The following is a 20956-nucleotide window of genomic DNA, read 5'->3' on the forward strand; positions in this document are numbered from 1 at the left end:
ATTAGGGTTAGTAGTTACAGTTTATTTATGGCACCTTCTAGTTCTTGAAACTCTCTGGGACTAGTGACTAGGGACTTATGTTCCAATAATACTTGTTAGCTGTATCTACAGAAGCTTATTTTCCTGGTTTTTTTCCTTCACCTGTTACGAGTCCTGACCTGACAGCTTTGCTCTGCCAAGTGAGAGACCTATTGGATTTTACACCTACTACTCCCTTGCCTGTTTAGAAGCTAGTCTGCGTATGACTGCTATCATGCTGCCATAGCAAATAACTCCTCACAGGGCTGAGGTTAGGCTTTTGAAGCAAATAAAATTTGTAGTCACCCAAGTTACATCAATCAGAATGGAAATTTTAACTGCAGTTGTTCTAAAGATCAGTATAGGATTAGTGCTGATGAAATGTTGTAATCCCTGATTTCTTAAGTCTCCTAAGAGCAAGTTGCATCCATAGTGGCATCTCCTTGGTCTCAAACAGCTGTGAGAGCAATTCTAAGGCTTTAATGAGTCAGTCACCATAGGGAAGGACAGCAATGTTCACTTTCCTGAATGGATGCTAACTTCAAAAATGGGTACTGCCCCGCTGTCCACGGCCTGTGGACTCCAGAAAACAATGTATTGGTTTGATAGTGATAGTAGCAAAGAAGATGATATAAGGCTGAAGAGGAAAAAGTGGTGGAACAACTTGACGATTGCATGGAGATGAGGAAGGATGCCTGAGGGGAAAAAAGCAAGCAATATGGATGTATTCCTTATGAAATGGGATAGATGGGATTAAAGAAACCCTAAGAAAGTAATATTGAAGAAATATAAAACATAGTCATATCTAGTAAATATAAGCATAAAAGAGAGGTTCTGAGAGGAAAAAGAAAGAGCAAAAAAGAGAATATGTAATGAAAAAGGTCTTGCTGAGCTTACAGAAGAATGCCCCTGGAGGAGAAAAATGCAAAACTATAAAGAATTGAATATTATGACAAGCCTGAGGTGAAACAGAAGCCTTGGCAACAAGGGAGATGAAGCACTTTGGAAGAAAGAAAAAGTAGGTTTTCAAATATAATACAAATGACACACATTTAGTGTTAATGTTAAGTGTTACTTTATCAAAAGCTGGATGATCAAGTATTATGCTAAAATATCTAGATTTTCTTTACCTGGGTAGGAAAATCACTGAGAAAGTTGAAGTGCTGTAATTTTTTCATAGCCTTTTCTACAACAGGTCTCATGTTTTTATTACCATCACTGGACGGTATGGTGGATGACCCAGAGAGCCTGCTACCCAAGGACATTAATTTTTAGCAGGTCTAACTTCCTTGATGCCTGCAGCATGACACAGAGGAAAGATGCCCCAGATGGCTTAAGGCAGGCTGAACGTAGTTATTGTCACACTGTGGTTGAAGCAGCACAAGCCTCAGTGTGGCCTACATATGTCTGAGTAATGTTTGAGAGCTGAAACCAATGCTGTTGTCATTACTCTTCATATTTGTATCACTGGCGGTCAGGTGCAGGACTGTAGTGAGGTGTGTCAGGATTTAACTTCATAGATGTGAGAACAATGTCAACATTTATAAAAATGCACTAATGAACATTTTTAATGTTTTATGTAGTTGCTTCCACTTTTCTGCCCACAGACACATCTTTGCGTCTCGTTAGCCCTGGCTATTGCTAGGAAACTTAAGTGCCAAAAAACCCCACCCCATTTTAGCAGGGCTGACAACTGAGGGAAACCTGAGCTCCTGAAAGCCTTCATTAACTTTAAATGGAAAACACAATCAGGGCAGTTTAATTTTTGCTGGCAGAAGCAAGGATACACTCAAATGATCATCTTATCCTACAGCACAGCAAAGGTCATAAAAAGGACATTTTTGGAAATTATTTCCTCTGTCCCTAGCAGAAGAATGACACTTCTTGTAGAAGAGGAGTTGCTTTATTCAGCTGAGTTTTCACTGAGACCGAAAGATTAATCTTCAGGTAGCTCAAACCACTTAGCATAATTGATTCTAAAAATATCTGTTTAGAACAAGACTTGGAATATAACTATATTGTTTCAAGTGAAAGGGGTAAAGCTCCAGTCTAGTCCTTCATGAACATAGTAAGTGCTGTGTATTTGATTTACCTCTTTAAAGTAACTTTTCCTTAGAATATCTTACCCCAGACTCTTTAGTGCATCTGATTTATGCAAAGCAGCTTATGTGTGTGGCAGTGGTGAACTTCAGCTGTTAGGAGTTCTTTGTATTAGTATGTGTTAATTCTTGTATCCCCACTCAAAACATTTATCCCTGTTCTTGAAAAGTAGAAAACCATCACCCTGTGTCCTATTACCTCCTTTATAAATTTTATTTTTTGAAGCACAGAAAAGAAAACAAAAGGATCAGAGTGTGAAACAGAAGCTATTAGATGATTGAAAGATTATATATACAGGGTGACAAAGGATGCAGGCAAAATAAAACCCATCAATTGAAACCGGTAAATTTTCTAGGCATACAATATTCTTGAAAAATTATGAAGACAGGAGTACCAGAAAAGAAACTTTTGTTTCAGGTCTTTGGAAAATTTTATTACTAGCTTTAAGGGTCATTGCTGCAAGTTCAACCAAGTTCTAGAAAGTGTTATTCCTGTTTCTAACAAACCACATTTGATGGGACTCTGGAGTACTGTCCTCATAATAATCCTCTTGTGTATTATTCTTGTATTTCTACACAATACCTCTTTAATGTATTGTCATGCCAACATATGCCTTTCTGTTGGGAAGTTTTCCACATACAAATTATTCTAGCTACTTTTGTTGAACAAGCAAGCCATGGTGTATAGCTTGTTTCATTTACTCACATTTACACCTGCTCTGGATGAGAACCATTTTTGAGAGTTATGGAGTTTGACTCTACCACTAACTTTCTGTGTGATTTGTCTTAGAGACATAGGACTAGATATTCAAAAGTGTTCTTCAGATCTGGGTATTTAGCTTGAAGTGTTAATCTTCAAGTTCTGGTAACATTTTCAGAAATGCTAAATGCCTGCTGTGATCACAGAATTGTTCAGGGGAACACCACTACCTCTAAAACTCAGTCTTTTCAGTAGCTTAACTCTGGAACAAAAACATTAGGGTATTCAAAGAAGCAGCCATTTTGGAAAAAAATGAAAAAAATATTATTTCTGTAGTGTGTCAGTTGCCTTCAGTAGTGAAGCGCAGCTAGTTCTTAGCAGCCACCCTTGTAAACCCTTTTAAAATGGGTGAATGAATGTCTCTGAATAGATACTTTTGTCTTGAGCCTGGTAGTAGCGAAAGTTCATACTGTGAGACTCCTACTACTAAAAGCAGCTTCAACACACTCTCATGGAGGCCCGTGACCAGTAACCTTACCCAAAGCTTTGTTGTAGCCAGGCACTCATCCTGCTGTGAATGGCGTAGACGTTGTAAGTAAGGGGACTACTCACATGCCTTTTTATTTTTGTACATATCATCTGACTGGACTGGGAGTGGAGAGCTCTAGCTCTTGAGCTAGAGCAACAGTAGCAAGTTCCATTTTATGTTGACATAAGTTATGATTTGTACCCCGACCATCGCGTGCCATCATTTCTCTCTAGTTCTGGTAAGTCAAGTTTACCCTCAATGCTTTGGAGGTCTAGAGACCCTTGGCAGATTGAGCTGATCAGCTGTGCCAGATACCTGATGCACTCTGCGTTCAGGTCCTGTCTGTTTCCTCCTTTTTGAGAGTGTGTTACCCATTGGTGTGCTTAGCTTTTGATATTTATTCTGGTGTGGTTTTAGAGTTTTCGTTGTCCTTCTGTGAGATTATTGTGTATTCTGCATTCATTGGTACAAAAAGGCTTGCAATGTGAGGAAATGTGGGTAAGCATCTTCCTTTGTGTATTTAATTTATGCCTATCCCTCCTGATAATATGTTCCATAGCTCAAGTATGTCAGCTAAAAATGCTCATCCCTGAGCACCTGACAGTTTTTCCTGATAAGCTTCAGATAGTTTCAGTATCTGCAAGGCCTGTTGTTATGGTAGTGGAGTGCTGCAAAAAATATATAAAAATTAAATGGTTTACATATAGCCAAGTACTAATAATTAAAGGTACCTTTTAGGTTAGGAACAAGAGCTTAAAATGTGTGTAGTTTGAATAGATGGGAAGCCAGCGGGAGCTCTACAGTACTGAAGTTGATGTGCTTTCATAGCCTGCTTGGAAGGCACGCAGCAGGAACCTGGACATTTGCAGTAGGCCAAACTGGAGATACCTAAAGGCATATACCATGATCCCCCACCATCTGAAAGGGATATGGGTGCAGCCTCCAGACTATGTATTGGCTGAAGGTGGAAGAAAGGTCTGTTTCTCAATATTTTTCCTGCAGACCATTAGCATGGCTCTGTTGCCATCTTTTTAGCTGCTGTTGCTATAGAAAATAGTGGTTAAAGCTGGCAAGACAGTGGAATTATTTTAATTCAACATTCTTGAAGACTGTGGTGTCTCTATTTGCTAGTCTTTAATATTTGTACAATGGTGGAACAGTCACGGGCATGTTTGCAAATCCCAGAAGACTAGTCATGGAAATCTATTCTCTGTTGTTTGCTATGGATTATTTTCTAGGAAAGTTTCAGCCACCCACTCAGCAAAAAAGGCAATGGGTGAAAAGCATGCACATAACTCCAACAGTCAATAGCTGGTATGTTCATGAGCAACCAGTGTCTGCAAAATGGGTCACCAAACTGTTTGGAAAAAAAATAAGGGGACAAAATGTGTTCCTCAACAGTAAGAAATATGTGTGAGTGACTGTGAATTAAAGAAGATCAAAATTAGTGTCAGCTGACAAATAGTATTCATTCAACACTGGCACTTAAAACCTCAAAGACTTCCTGGAAGCGTAGAAAACAGTTTGCTTGTAGGGGATGTACCTTACATAAACATAATGCCTCCTTTTAGTCAATCTTATGTAGACATTCTGAGAAGATTCAGTCCGACCAACATAAAATAATGCAGCATCTAATTTTCTGCTGCTTTGCAACTCATCCATTTGCATACATATGTCCAGCACTATAAAGACTGAAGAATCAAAAGTAAAGCTCATAGTTACCTAAGGAAATCTACAGGGAAAATACTTTAAAGCTATTTCAGTATGGTTACAACGAGGTGCTTCTTGTCAGTTTGATGTTGAATCAGTGGAGTGTTGTTTCAGCAATGGGATATGACAGAATGATAAAAGCAAGACTTCTGGTTTTCTAACAAAGCAGTTGCTGTCAAACTGAAGGCCAAGTATAGTACTGGAAAAAGCCGTGTTACGTACAGGAGGAGGTATACAATGAAATTTCTGATAAACCACTTCAGAGGTCTTCAAATATCTGAAATCATAGAGCTGAGGTAATGTGTAAGAAGTTACACAGATCCTCTGTAGTGAGATGCTTCTCACCCTAATCATAAATAGTTTGATCCAGAGGGACATGTAGGTGTCCCTTTATGGATGAAAGCCCTAGTGCCTATATTGATTACTGAGTAGAAAACAACTTTATAGGATGTTACAGCTTTTGTAATTCATTCAGATATTTTACAGAGATTGTGGAGGTGATACCTGAATAGGTTGTAATAAATACACAGATCTTGGGAGCTGCAATGCTTTCACTGTACTGGATGATCAGCACCATGTAAGCACAGTATAGAAATCCACATATCACAGCACTGTTCTGTTTCTTCTCTGAATGTTTTATTGCTTGGCTAAGTTAATTGTACACAGGCACAGCATGATGTTCCTTAGCTGCTTCCTTTCAAGCTGAGGGAAAACACTTGATAAAGGACAAAAACTCTGATTTGCAGCAGATCAAAGCAAATCCCATTTTAATTGGAAAATGTGAAGGCATTTCTTCTTATTTAGTCATCTTGCCTGCCAAATTTGAGCCTTCTATCTCCAGCCATTTCAGCACAAGTCTTTTTTTACATTCTTTTGGTGTATATGTTTAGAAAAGGAAAAGTTTATTTTATTTTTCATACTGCAAAGTTACTGAACTGCTTTTGCTTAGTTTTAATGTTAGTCTTTTTAAAAGCTACCTGGAAGTTATCAGCTTGAAATGTGAGTTTCAGAGTTCTTCATAACTGATACTATAGTATTATCAGGAGATAAGGAGAGAGGAAAGGAACTTTCTGTAGATGTTTATTAATTTTGCCTGTTAGTTAATTGAATTGTTAACCTTTGCGTATTGGTTACCTACAAAGAGGACTCTTTCCATAAAGACTTTGTTGACTTTTTGGACATGCAGGCTGCTGTCCCAGGATAGTGTTCTGCCAGTAGCTTCCAGTGGCTCATTTGTCTTTTACTGGAAGCTACCTTACCTTCACTTCTGCTAGTGTGACTGACTTCAAAGCCCACTCATTTTGCAAATCTGTTTTGGAGTGCAGTTACATGAATTGTTGGATTGTGCAGGGTATAAACTTCTGCCAGGCAGCTGTGTCTGTGAGGAGCAGAGCTAGGAACCTGTGTCAGTGGATATTCTGTTGAAGGAACAATGGCAAGGAACAACAGCCTGAAAACACAGATTCTCTGTAGAATTAAAAGGGCAGTATTCTTGCTGTTCTGCAGACTCCTCTATGAGTATATTCTCCTGTTATAATGTGGAACTAGTCCCTGTCTTGGGTACTTCCAAGTTCTAGTTTTGCTAGAAATGTTTTACATGCCTTATGTCATGAGTGTGATGAAGGAGTTGAACAGGTTGTACCTAAACTGGGAAGAAACGATACATAAATAATGGGGTTTATTCTTTTAGTATCTGATACAAAGACCTTTTAAAAGTAGTAGAAAGTCATGACTGACTTGAGTGAACATGGAATCAAGCCCTAAACCAATAACACCTGTTCGGTGATACAGTCATTGAAAGACTAATCAAATGAATGAGAAATGCTTTTGCAAAGGATTCTAATCATCATATGGCTCAGCCTGGTTCCTTATCTGAGGTCCCTCAGTGGCATGACTGCTTTCATCTCTTTGCCTAGCTTTGCAATAGCCTGAAGCATCGTAAAATCCCTCAGCCCTATGCCTTTTGTTGTATATAAGCGTATTCTTTGCCAAACTGCCTGGAACAGACATCACCTAGCATTGAAGTCTATCTAAATAGGAATGTTTTGTGGTTCTTTTGTTGCTGCTGTTCTTGTTTTGTGTGGGAGGATGATCTGTTTTGTTGATTTAATACGTTTCTGCAATTTTAGACTTTTTAGTAGTGCATTTGGTGTTTGAAAGCAGCTGGATTCTTTTATCTCTAAATTTGCCAAATGGAATTTATTCCACAAACCCTTTGGCATTTTCCAGAATATGCTGCCAAACCTGACTTTTTTAAAAAACTCTGTAGCTTATTTTTCTTGTGCTGTCTGTCATCTTGTTTTCCAGGTATTATTGGTATAGAATAAAAGCTCGGAAATAAATGCATGAAGCGGGTACATTTCAGAAAGAAGCCTGAGTTTTTGAAGAAAAATGGCGTGAGAGACAAAGGCATATCAGAACATAGACCTGCCGGGCATTTAGGATCAAATGTAGATCATCAGTTTCATGCTGTGGCGTGCAGAGAAATCTCAGAATTCAGTTGTAGCCAGTAATTGAGCACTTGGAAATTGTTTCTGTGAAAATGAAAAATCATGAAATACTGTGTTGATCATGCAGTGAACACTGCCATTTTGTGGATCAGTTTTCTATGCAAATGGTTTTAATTTTGTTTGGATTGATCTTTTCAGTGGAGGTCTGAGGTCCCAATGAAATAGGAAGGGATCCACATTCTGAACATTTGGAATGTCACTACAAGTATTTCTGTTGAGAACTGTAAGTGGAAAGTCCCAGACTGTTAGAAAAGACATCTCTAATCAAACATGATACAGAAGACATACATAACTACAGCTCCTGAACCCCATAATACATAACCTTTGAAACCTTTGGTTTTTTCTTTGTCTGAGTAGTTGTGTTGTATTGATAATCTTAGGAAAGCACAGTGATGATAAGCAAGCTAATAATGCCCCTTAAAGAGGGGAAGTGTGGGAAATTGCTGCCAGCATTGAAGTCTTGTCATATGTTGGACTTGTGATTGGTGACTACTTTTTCAGAGAGAGAGAGAGAACTATCTCTTATCGTTGCTGGGCAAGAAACAGGAACATTCAATAGGAGGGGGTGTTCAAAACATTTGTGATGCAGTTTAGGAATATATATGTACTTATCAGGTTCTCGCTCAGTGCTGCCTGGCCCAGATGGAGTATTATGACATGAATCATTAAAGAGGTTTGGGTGATAACCAAGGTCCTGGCATTTCCCCATGTTTCTTGCATGCTGGGATATCTCCAGCTGATGTTAATCAGTGGGGATGGCATTTTCTCCACATTGACACTCTGCACTGCCAACTTCCCTGCCAGGCAGAACAGCTTAGAAAAAGGAGGTGGTCTTCACATTATTTTTTTTTATTCTGTATGATTCCTTGTGGTTGGGTTGAGTACTGGCACCTTGAAAATGTGTCCAATACCCATGTCTTAATGATCATCCACTCCCATCAGAGCAGAATGTTTTATTTATTGCCAGCTAACCTAAAATCCCCTGTAAGATAAAAGTGGAAGGATAATTTATTTACATAAGCCAAATATAGACAGCAAAGCTAGTAGGTCAGAGGCAAGCCAAAAGAATTGAAAGCAAATCTATCTACCTGTATTTTAGCTCATCTTCAGTTAACAAGCAGTCAACTTTGGTGCTTTATGGCTGGGATCCAGTTCTTGGACAAAACCCACTGGCTGGATTTAAATGTCACTTAAAAAACCCTCTGTTTAGCGGTTACTTGTATATGATAACTGGCCAAACTTTTCTTGGAATTCTGTTCAGATTCAAGCATTCCCTCACTTTCTCTTTGATTTCTTGTAATTCATCACTTTCTTAGAGGTCAGTTTGAATATTCTCACACAGGAGAAGTGACGGTTTGCCTTACTGTAGAAATGCTGATGTATTTCAGATGTTAGCTAGACAGCCATCTCCTTTCCAGATGGCATACACACTGGTTGCTTCACTTGGACTACAAACAAGTCATTAGCTCATTGTGAGATAAACATATTTCAGCTGATTGATGATGCTGAAACCTCAGTATGCAGCTCTTCACAAAGCCATATCCTTCATAAACCAACACTAATATGGGGTACAGGTATGTAAAAGAGATCAGGAGTTAGGTACATTACCAATTCCTGAGGCTCATCATGCCAATAACCAGTGTCTTTGTTGAGACGGTGGATTTGAGATCACAAGAGTTCCCTGACCTTAGAGATAAAATGACAAGTTATTTTCTGAACCAGCAGACAAAAAGGGATGGAATGGGTTTACTATTGCCCTTGACTTTTTAGGTGCAACTATGGAAACATTGTTACCAGTGACCTATGTAAACATACCCAGGACAAAAGCAGATTTTAGGTAATTTAGGGGAGTCTGCGGTGGGGAAGGCAGGGGAGAATTGTTTTCATTGCTGCTGAGGAGCAGGGAATATACAAGGGTTTTTTTGATAAAATGTGATTTTGTTGATTCATTCGGCAGTAAAATGTGCTCTCCATCCAGCAGGTATAAAAGTTAAGTCTGTGCATTGGTTTTCCAGTGTGTCGGCGTTAGCTACTGTGGTACTGTGGCATGTGATGGCATATTACAGAGAGGATGTAGATCAGAGGTCAAAATGAAATGTGATTCTGAAGACCCTTGACTGCGATTTTGTAATAACTCTATTTAATAACATTACATATGAGAACAAAAAGATTTCTTTGAATTAGTAGCTCTACTCTGTTCTTTATCACTATTTTTAATTTCAGCTACACCAGAGGGACTGAATGTTAGTGGAACTGTGCTAATGAGAGAAGACAATGAAAAATAACCATGGTCTTGACTTTAGCTTGTGTATATATATGTACTATTTTCCAATTTCTTTGCATATGTAGATAGATAAATTAATTGAGAGCTGCTTAAAAACTGTGTACAGCACAGTATAATTGACAGGGAAAAGAGTCTTACAAAAAACTTGGATTTTACCCATTAGTGTTTATTGCAACATTTTTGTTTGCAGTGGGGAAAAAAAAAAAGTTTTTTACTTTCTCCTTTGCTCTTCTTCAGATCATAGACCCACTTCTTAAACACTGTGGATGAAAGCCCACCTCTGCTGAGGCCTGTAGCAAATATCCCATTGAATTTGTTGAAACCAAGATCTTGCCCTGAATTTGTGAAGTGGTAAAGCACTACTAAATCACACATGCCATAATGCACACCCAAAATGCCAGTGGTTTCTTTTCAGGGATTGGCAAAAATGCTGTTGTGAGATCATGGGGTATTAAACCAGTGTTGCTGTTGTCAGATATGCAGCAGCACCTTTGTTGGTATGCAGAGGAATGTTATTAAACACTCCGCTCCCAAAACTGTTCTTAATGTAAAATGGACAGTGTATATTTTTACATGTTACTTTGGGGTTTAAATATATTTGCCTATTTGCAGTGTTTTGGAATTTGCCTTTTATGAATACATGAGATTAATCTGCAGTTGCCTAAAAATGTCAGTATCGTGCTTTAGCATGGTTTCAAAATACCACAGTTTTGTGTATGAGCACACTGTAGGATAACCAACCTCTGAAGACCTCTGTTATGAGCTCCTCCAATCTGTTTCTGGCTTGTTTCAGAAGAACTTTCTTTAGGCATAGAAGTGGAAGAATCCTTGGTGCTAAGATTTCCAGTAAGGACAGTTAACTCTAATTTTGTATGACACCTTCTCCCTAGGTACTGAAATAGTTTTGTATAGCTCACTATGCATTTCAGAAAGTGGTATTGCCCATCACTTCTGAATTGATCTAGTTATAAACTATGCATTGAAAATCAAAGAGTCTGTAAGGAATACCAACTCCAGTCTGTACTGATCTGCCCAAGAACTGAGCACCATTGTTGCACAGACTGGAAGTGCGAGAGGAAACATAGAGCTGCAATAGTGGTGCTGCTTCCAAACCGTTTACTGGGACATGTGAAATAGATGAAGACGCACCGTGGCTGACACATTTAAGGCTGTTGATATTTTTTTTTTATTGGGTATACTGTGATTGCCCAAATTATGGAGATGTTCAAACCAAATTTCTTTTTGTAAAGGACTCAGCTTATAGACTACACTGTTCATGTGTCTCCGTATTTAAATGGAATTTTATGTTTCATTCACTAAGTTAAAGATTACTTCCTGCAGTGGCTTAATACAGAAGGGAGACTCTCTAAAGGTGTAGTTCTTCTTACAGTCAAAAGATGGTAGTACAATTTCTATTCCAAGCGGCCCAGCAAAACGGAGCAATGGCAATGCATCTGTTGCTTGCATTTATAGGAAGGGATACGGAAACAAAAGAAGGGTGAGAATCCATAGATGAAAACACACCAACCAGTTTGTCAGGCAGTGATTATGACCGTGATCTTCTCTGGGAGTCAATAATTCTGAATGTGGCCATGATGCCCAGGCTTAACTGGCTGTAGTGCCGCGATTGAGCCAGCTGGTGATAGACATCTGTAGTGAAGGGCTTAATGAAAGGCTTAGGGGGTTGAGAGAGCATGAAATGAGAATGTCCTTCTCACCATCTTTGAAGTTTTCAATAAAGTCTCTGAAAGCAATGACTGATGTAATGAAAGCAGCAAGTTTAATTAGGCCTGACTATTGATTAGTATAATGTTAATCTCAAAGTATTTTATAGTGAGGTGCATGAGATTCATAGCAAGGAAATAGTGTTTCTGTGGGAACAAGTACTACAGTTTCCTTAATTTCAAAAGGAGAGAAGTCACCATGCACTAACTGCCCAAACAGAGATTTAAGACAGACTGTTCCCCAAGAAATGTGGACTCCTCCCATCTCATTTTATTTTCTAGGAATAAAAAGCAAATAAGATACTAATGCTAAAGAAAAGGAACTATTTATCTGCTTTTTCATTAGTCAACAACGTTTTGTCTGTAATGAATGCTGTTAGAGCAGTTGTTTGCTTGGACATACTGCTGATTGTAGCAGAACCTGGGAAACTTATTTTACGCAAGGGATACGTGATGCTGTTCAGCAAAGTAGAATCATTTAGGATCTAATATCCCTGGCACAGAAATATTTAGACGTGTATGATGCCGCATCTGAGCTGAGAAAGCAGGAACATGGCTGCACACAGTGTGTGCAAAGATTGTGATGGAACATTTGTATCCTTGAATAATACAGCAAGTAACCTCTGTATGCACTGAGATGCCATAGTGAATCTGCTTACAAATTAGACTAATAGCTAACTTGAGATCCTAATAGAAGTGCTGTGCTTTTAGATGTGTAGTATCTACTTCAAGAATTCCAGCTCTGCACTGCAGTGCCTGTAAAAATCATGCTCAGTCCTAACAAGTTAAGCCTAGGCACTGGAATTAGGCACCCTGTGGAGTCAATGAATAGCCTTCAGGTTCAGCATAGAAGTAGCCAAAAGAAAATAGCGAGCACAGGACTTTGTCCAAATTTTCTTGTTTTCAGGAACCAAGGTGCAGTTGAAAGCCACAGATCATCACATTTTTACACTGAGGATTCTATTACAGATGTCATCTACTGCAGCAGGACTGTATTTGGAGAAGGCAAAACAAGTAGTGGGATTTTTCAATTATCTTGCTTCTGGTTGAAGGGTACAATGAGATACATTGCCAAAAAAGCTGTGCAGGTAAAGGCAGAAGCCTGTTTCTGGGGGTGGGTATGAGAGCATTATGTTGCAAAACCAAAGGTTTGTTATCTGTTCTCTGATCTCAGACTCAGCCTGGGAGCAGGAGGAAGTTTGCAGCTCCTAGAGTCAAAAGATCAGTTCCAGGCACTGGGATTATCTGAGATCTGTGTAAATAAATCTCTGTATTTCTGGGGAAAACGATGCTAGGAGCACACTCTCACCTTTGATTCCTTCCACCAAGCCAGAGCCCTCTCACTTCTAGAAATCAAGGAATTCTCTGTGCATGGAAAAGGACTTCTGCAAAATCTGAAGGAGTGAAAAGATACTGCTAATGAGCATCATTGCAGCTCTTCCTCTTCCAACAGTCTTAATCTTAATTCACGGTGATTTCTGCAGCATTCTAGTTGTCTCTGGGAAATCATTTTTTCAGGCATGGCATAGTGTGTGGTTCCTAAATTATAAGTAATCCTCTCAAGTAGCTGATTTGGACAGGAGTGCTGGAAAAAGTTGCAATGAGTGTTTTAAATAAGCACCTTCACCATTTCCATTCCACTTGGAACACCAACACCTCCGGAAAGTTACTCAATTCATTCTAAATTGGAGGTAAAGTCATAAAGAGTTCTAACTAGCTGAATGTGTTGGTCACATTGGTCACATAATTCTCCTGGTGAATACTTTTGGTTTGTGTGTTTTAAGTTGTTTCCTTGTATTTAACAAACATAAAGACATTCCAAGGAAGTAGTGCTGTTTGCGGAAAGTTCCCTCTGAAGGTCCCTGGAATCTGGAGCCATTCATTTCAGTTCAGAATTTCTAGGGCACAAATGGTGTCATAGCAGGTGACAGTGTCTCTGCACTGACTTAGGTGAAGCAAGAGAGCTAAAGGTAATTATTTTTTGTTCTTTTTTGAGCTCCCTGGGCTCATGAAGTGAATGCTGGCTATGGTGATGGTGCCGAGGTACTAAAATGCAGGAAAAACAGGGAAGATGGACAAGGCAAGGACCAAATTGTGCCACCAGCTGCTCATTTGTTTTCCAAATAAAACTGTATTTGACTTCTCTTTTACATTTACATCTTCCCATGTGTATACCAACGCCTCAGTACCACCTGCTGTCTCATAACTGCTGCCCTGTAGTAACTGCAAGCAAACCAAGCAATTTTATTTAATAGTAAAAGCAGGGTAGACCTCTGGAAACAGGACACTGCATGTACTGTGTTCAAGAGGCTTTTGCTAGATATAACATTAAAACATGTCCAGATGTGGTTGAAATCACTAATGCCTATTGAAGGCAGAACCTGGAGGACTGGAAAACAGGTCTTCCATGTGACTCTAGATCCATGAGACAGCTGAGAAGCTGTGCTGTGCCTCTTGGATGCAGTGCTTGGATACAGTGCTCTCTGGGCATGAGACAATTTTGACAGCTTTTATTTTCTTTTCCAAATTTATGTCAATACAATCCAGACCTTAGCAGAGAAATATGAAAACTTGGGATAATTTTCTGCTGGAATAAACCCCCTCTCTTCTGTAGAAGCTCGCAGAATTATTTCCCTTTTCAATTATAATGTTAATGGTTACGTATCTGAATTTCCTGCCTTTCTGGATAAACTAGCGATGCACAGACGTGGTTATCGCCTTTCACTTCAATGCTGCTAGAACTCTGTAATTTCAGATGGTCAATGACAAATGTTACTCTTCTGTTGCTATCTTAATGCAGCCTCCTGTGCTGTAGCTGTATAGATCCAGTGCAGCTTCTTTCTGCTCTATCCATTCTGCACCTACAATTCAGATTGAGATTTCTGGCTAACATTCTTTTGATGTTGATGTTATGGGGCTTTTTTTTTTTTCCAGTCTAAAAGCATTTGATTTCGTATGCATTTTATTTGGATAGGATGGGTACAGAAAGAGTCAAGTAACAATGTTGATTGGCAACATTTCAGGTAGGGTCAATTTATTTGGTCTGGCGGTGTAAGAGAAAATGTGGAAGCATTTAGAGTATTTTGGATTGAAAAGGGAAATGTTATGCAATTTTGTGATTAGAAGCTTACAGAAACATACCCTGTAGAGCAAGGAAAATCATCAGATTAGAAGTAGATAGTAGAACTAGGAGGCTGTTTTAAGTCCAAGACAACCTTGCCATGAGCACAAACAACTCAGACTTCTTGAAATTCTGATAAAATAATTCTTGACCCAGTAAATGGAGGATCATTCTCAAATGTTCCTTGAAAAACAGTCTTAAATGATGAGAGCTGTAGGCTTTGCATAGGAAAAAAAGCAAGACATCCTGACTGGGATGGACTGCTGATCTTACATTGGCCTTTTGCAGATCTCTTGATTCTGCCCTGCACCCCCCCCACCCCCCCGCCACACACACACATTGCTTAGCCTTCTTAGGAATAGACAGACTGGTATTTAAGGTTTATTTGAGGTGAAGCACCTTGTTTAGAGATGGTGCTTTGCATCTTACGTTGTCATAACATGTAATTTCACAGAGCAGTCTATGTTCCACTCTCCCAGCAGTTGAACATCATCTCTGCTTCTCACCCTAGGGAGCGACTAGTTCATTGGCCATGTCATGCAATCATATCACAAAAACCTTGGGGACTGTCAGTGTTTAATCTGCCCTTAATGAAGCCTGCCAGATCAGCTTACACTATTTGTCACTATTTTCTGGCCTAGCTGCCAGAGCCTTGGCAATGATTTCTGCTTCTAAAACAAGGAAAGAAATAGGCAGGCCTGCAGTTGGGAGCATTAACTGAAATTGAAATCCATGAGAAATCCAGGCAGAAATCCACCTTTGATCTCTTTCCTGTGTGTTCTAGGCTAGATGAAATCAGATTAGTTTTAATCCCCATAATGACTATTTCCTTGGCTGAACCCAGGCAAGATCCATGCAGGGACTGAGGCCAGATGTATGGACTGCCTACTCTCTGGAGTAGACTAGAGTTCAGGAACCCTTGATCTGGAAAAGTCACAGTGAAGTGCAGCCTTGTGCACAGCACTATGGCTTGTTAGTGACCACGCACAGACCCAGATTGTGTTTTCTGCACTGAACTCCCCAGCATTTCTGGTTTATGAGTCAGTATGCAGATGCCTGCCAGCTCAGGTGGCCCTGTTTCCACATTGTAGACATGGCCTTAAGTATCTAATGGCCACCCTAAACACTCCAGGCAGAAATGTAGGTCTTTGAAACGTGCCACGTAACCCAGGTGTCTGGAGATGCTAAACAGCTGCCAGGGCTGAGCACCTGGGCATCTCCCTCTTCCTAGACACATCAGGACCATCACAGAAGACACTCTGTGCCTATCTTCTCTGAAGCAGTTAGTCTGGCAAAGCTCAGAAATCACCTGCTCAATCTCAGAAAAATAGCTCCTGCCATCAGGGACACAGAAACCTGATTCTATTCCTAATGAACAGCCAATTACTGAAGCAGAGATTGGACTTTCAAGGTTAGTGCCTTAAACAACAGCCTGACTACTAGGCTACACAGTGGTCTCTGTTCCCTTCTTCACTCCCTTTGTTATTTAGTAATATCAGGACAGCAGCTTCAGGAGGATTCCTACCTTAGAATAATCTAAAAAGTTATGGTTAAATAAGGGAATGTTGGTTAAACTTTCAGCTGGCTGCTAGTAGATTGGAGTCCCAGTCTGTCATCTCTTAAGTACTGTAATTGCCTCTCATCTCTTCTCCAGCCAGCTTTTGTGAGAAAGGGAAGTTAACTCAAGAGAATGGGTAAGTATGAATCCCAGCTGGAGATGGGCATTTTCCTGCAGCCCAGATGAGGATACCAAGTTCATGGACAGAGTTTAAGATCTTGGCATTTTGCAGTAGCTAAGTTAGGCAGCTCTGTGCTAATGTGCTGGCTTTTGTGAGTGTCATTCCTGTGGATTGCTTAAGCACAGAACTCTTGGCAGGGGGACCTGGAGACTGCAAGGCACCTTGTGGTTAGGAATTGACACCCCTGCCTGTGCCTCTTTGTAAATCTGTCTCTCCCTTTATTTACTGCTAAGATTTTTTTTCCTCATTCAAAGTGTGTCAATCCAAGTAGATAGAAAGGAAGACCATTCTTTATAATAGGGCCATGGGAGGAAAGAGATTGCGGTATCGAGAGCAGTATAAATCTGATGAGCATGTAATACCCTGGAAATAAAAGTAGCTAGTCTATGTAAAAGCCTAGCATGGAGTTACATGAGGTAGTGTGTCGACTACGGATTTCTTTTGGAATAAGTAATGTGATATTGTACAAAGGGTTTCCATTGTCAGTTCTCTCTATCTCTAAGCAAAGCCATATGTAAAATTGTGTTGCTAATACATTTTTTTCGTAGCTTGATATAACAACATGGGAAAAGATGTAGGAAACATACAATGAATGCTGCTGGAATGGTTGGATGCCATTTTAAATAACCACTGGAAGTCTGCCTTTCTTAGCTGCATGGTAGGCTGTAGGGTTGCTATTATGTTGGATGTGTGCCAAACAATGTCCAGGTTGTAACAGCTCAATTACATTTTTTTCTGAGTCTATTCACTGAGAGACCATTATTGCAGATCCTGGGCTGTCAAGAGAAGCTTGGACTCATGGAGTGAGCTAATTCCCTGATGGAAGGAAACTAACAGCAAGTTCACAGGTTACAGCTGCATCTCTGTGTGCCTGAGTCCTGCTGTGAACGCAAATCTTTCTTTTGTTAGTCTATCTGCCTTCTCAGCAGTATCTCAGCCAGGTTTCTTACAGTGTGATCAGAAATCTGGGTAACTTGGGATCCCCGGGTAGCTAAAGGCAGAGTTTAAGGTAAGAATTGTAAGTGCTGTAGGTTAACATACAGGAAGTACGCTGGTACTACTCAGGTGCCCACTCCTGAGACTGGTGCCCAAACAGGAAGCGGCAAGTGTCCAGGAGCTGGATACACACAAAATACTTATGTAGATAAGTGGAAAAGGATCCAAGTTCATGCTGCTTCCATGCTGAGCTGGCTAGATGTTACTTAGCTCAGTCCAGAAGCCACGTAACCATGTAGGCTTTTGCTGTGCTATGCTTTTCTGTGTTGGGAGAGTTGGGAAAACTATGAAAAGTAGTTCTTTTGTTCCCATTCTCTGTCAGATATTTGCTTCTTTATGTAAAATAAGCTATTAACTTCATTGCTTTACCTTATTATGATACTCATTTCTCAGTTTGTCCCTGACATCTTTGTGCAATGTACTCTCTGAAGTTCAAGGTTTTACATGGCAAAAATGTCAGAACTATATGAGTTTGACAACTTATCCCTTTGTAATATGCCTAAGAAATCTTTTAGTGCTTTTCTCAATATATTGTCTTTCCTAGGGGCACTGAATACGTTTCACTAGACATTGTCTAATTATTGTGTAATTCTATATATAAGATTAATTCAGAAGTGGATGTAGATGTTTGAAAATATTTTCTAATTTCCTTTTTTTTTTTTTTTTTTTTACTTTTAGATGGTGAAAGATTGTAAAACAGTGTGGTTGGTATGCCTTGTGGGTAGAACATGAGAGCCTTGGGGTTCAAAAGACAAAACACTAGGGAGGCCTGACTCCTGTGTAATGTTTGACTAGGAATGTGATATTTGATAGATCATAAAAGTTTCAGTCATGTAAGGTGGTACTGAACTTTCTCATATCCAATTGAAGTTAACACCATGCACCAAATCTCCTTTGTTTTTCTGTATTACAGAGATAACATTTAATACTTTCACATCTTCATATAACACTTGAATTTCACAGAATAAAAGGTATGTGTGCACAGCTTTTGACAAAATACTGCTCTGAGTAGTTGTTGGAGTAGGTCTCCTGTGCAGGAAAATACAGTTTGGGTATTCAGTGCAATGTATGGAGCAGTTTTCTTCTTGAATTTAAAAGTCAAACTTTTCCCAGTTTGAGGGGAAAACCCCTTTGGGGGATTTTGTATTAGAAAATATCCCATCGCTTGTGGCACAAGCAGGTTTTTTGTGAAACCCTGGTCTTGGTTCTTGAACACCTGCTTGGTGAAGCAACATCCCAAACACCACCTCACCTTCAGGCAGTATGACTCTCCTTTGTAAAAGCGCATGCTGGTTTTGGCTGGAATAGAGCTGATTTTCTTCGTAGTAGATAGTATGGGGCTATCTTTTGAATTTGTGCTGAAAACAGTGTTGGTAACACAGGGATGTTTTAGTCATTACTGAGCAGTACTTCCACAGATTCAGGGCCTTTTCTGCCTCTCATCAACCCCACCAGCGAGCAGGCTGGGGGGCACAAGAAGTTGGGAGGGGACACAGCTGGGACAGCTGGCCCCAACTGACCCAAGGGGTATTCTGTTCCATATGACGTCACGCTTAGCATACAAAGCTGGGGGAAGAAGGAGGGGGGCCACATTCAGAGTGATGGCGTTTGTAGCCGTGACACGTAATGGAGCCCCACTTTCCTGGGGTTGGCTGGATGCCTGCCTGCTGAAAGGAAGTGGTGAATGAATTCCTTGTTCTGCTTTGCTTGCACAAACAGCTTTTGCTTTACCTATTAAACTGTCTTTATCTCACTTTTACTCTTCTGATTCTCTCCCCCATGCTACAGGAGCAGGGAGTGAACAAGCAGCTGTGTGGTTCTTAGTTGCCAGCTGGGTTAAACCACGACAAAGTGTCTCCACTACACAAGAAAGGAACATAAATGCTGTTGGGTTTGAAGAAATGCTTCCTGCCTGCTTTGTCCCACCTGGAGAGCCCCTTTGCACAGGGGAGTCTAGGAGGACCTTGCATAAGTTTTGGGGAAATGTTCTGTAGGCAGGTTGCTCTCTCTTGTTCATCTTCTGAATAGGAGTAGAGAATAAAAATTAGTCCCCATGTATTAATGTATTTCATGCTAATAAAAGTTGCTAGACCTGTAGACAGGTCAGGAGAGATCTTGATCCGCTGAGTCACAACACAGATACCTCAAAGGTAGGGTTTTACTAGTTTTCCCGATAATATTTTTCAAACTGTAATCACTGATTTTGTGTAGTTAAACAGGGGGGGTTGCCTTCTTAACCATTTGACTTTTGATTTGTATTACCAATAGAAGGGTTATCTGCAAGAGTGGCTGAAGATAGAGAAGGGAGGCGAGACATCTACCTACCCGTTTCACAGGGGTCACAAAACATCTGTGACATGGCTACCACTTCATGTCATTCCCAACCCAGGCAGGTCTTTAGCTGCTGACTTAGAAGGCAAAGCCCCCTCACTCAGCCCAACCCCATTACTGGAGAACTAAACTTCCTACCTCCCCAGCGCGATCTGACAGCTCTGCCCTCCCCATCTTTGCTGTGGGCAGGTTTGTCTCCTCAGAGCTGAAAGGAAAGTCCTATAAACAGCACCGTGTCTTTTCTGCTTCTGCTCCACTGCATGCTCTGCCTCACTGACTCACACAGCTCCGTTCAGGCGCTTCCTTGAGTCTTACTGTAGCGTGATTTCATAATGTAGTGACTTCAAAGTGACTTCAGAGCTGATATTTCAGTTTTGAGTAGGGTAGATGTAAGCAGCATTTGGGCTTACATCGTTTTGAGTGAGGTCCTGGTTGCCTGGAATGATAAACACACAGAAAAAAACCCCTCCACTCCATAAGATGCAGTATTGATTGCTACATTGAGCCATGGTGTCAAGTATATGCTTCCCGTCCTCCTTGCTTCCCAGAAATGCTAAATAATAGACCTTGTTTACTGGAATTTACAAATTATTTTGTCTTTGTGAGTGATGCAATGACAGTGCCCCCTACACTATCATTTAATTCATAATACCATTTGGAGGTTTTTTTATCCTACATTTCTAATGCAGTTATTAAATAACTATATTTCTTGCCCCCCAGACAGTTCAGCTCTGATTTTATAATGAGAATTTCAGTGTTAGATTATTTTAAAAGAGAATCTAGGCCATATACATTATGTAAGGTTGCCATAGTAACAGTTTCTCTGAGGGGAAAACCGACTGTCTGTAGTTTCCACAGAAACCACTCCCCGCTGAGACAGGTGCCTCCAAGGGAAGTGAAGGGAATATAAATGAGAGAGAGAAAAACACTCACACAGATGTCATATGATCTCTGCGGCATCCCCACGCTGTTACAAATTCAACCGAGTATTTCTGGGTTTATTTTCAGTTCGTTGTTTTTTGATTGCATGACTGGCGCCTTCTCTTGCCATGTAAACTCCGGCCACCCTTCCCTCGCATGGAACTGGTTTTGCGGCTGGAGGTACGGCAGTGTTCCACCGTGGCAGTGAACTGACCACAGCAGATACTAAAGTCCAGTGCTCTAGGAACCACTGTGCGTGGGAGAATTTAAATGG

General features: G+C 40.2%; 1 protein-coding gene across 3 annotated transcripts in view; it reads left to right on the forward strand.

Moving 5' to 3' along the window:
• The window catches only part of TRIM2 (tripartite motif containing 2), a 129178-nt gene that overhangs the window by 15057 nt on the left and 93165 nt on the right, over positions 1-20956 (forward strand). The window contains exon 1 of one of the 3 annotated variants that reach the window (XM_080384888.1): positions 6349-20955. The exons of 1 other annotated variant lie outside the window; for it this stretch is intronic. The gene's annotated coding sequence lies outside the window, so the exon portion shown is untranslated. Of the gene's footprint in view, positions 1-6348; position 20956 lie in introns of those variants that run through there. One more of the 3 variants, XM_080384898.1, reaches the window with a different exon arrangement.

Source organism: Falco punctatus, assembly GCF_963210335.1.
Source record: "Falco punctatus genome assembly, chromosome: 1".
NCBI lineage: Eukaryota > Metazoa > Chordata > Aves > Falconiformes > Falconidae > Falco > Falco punctatus.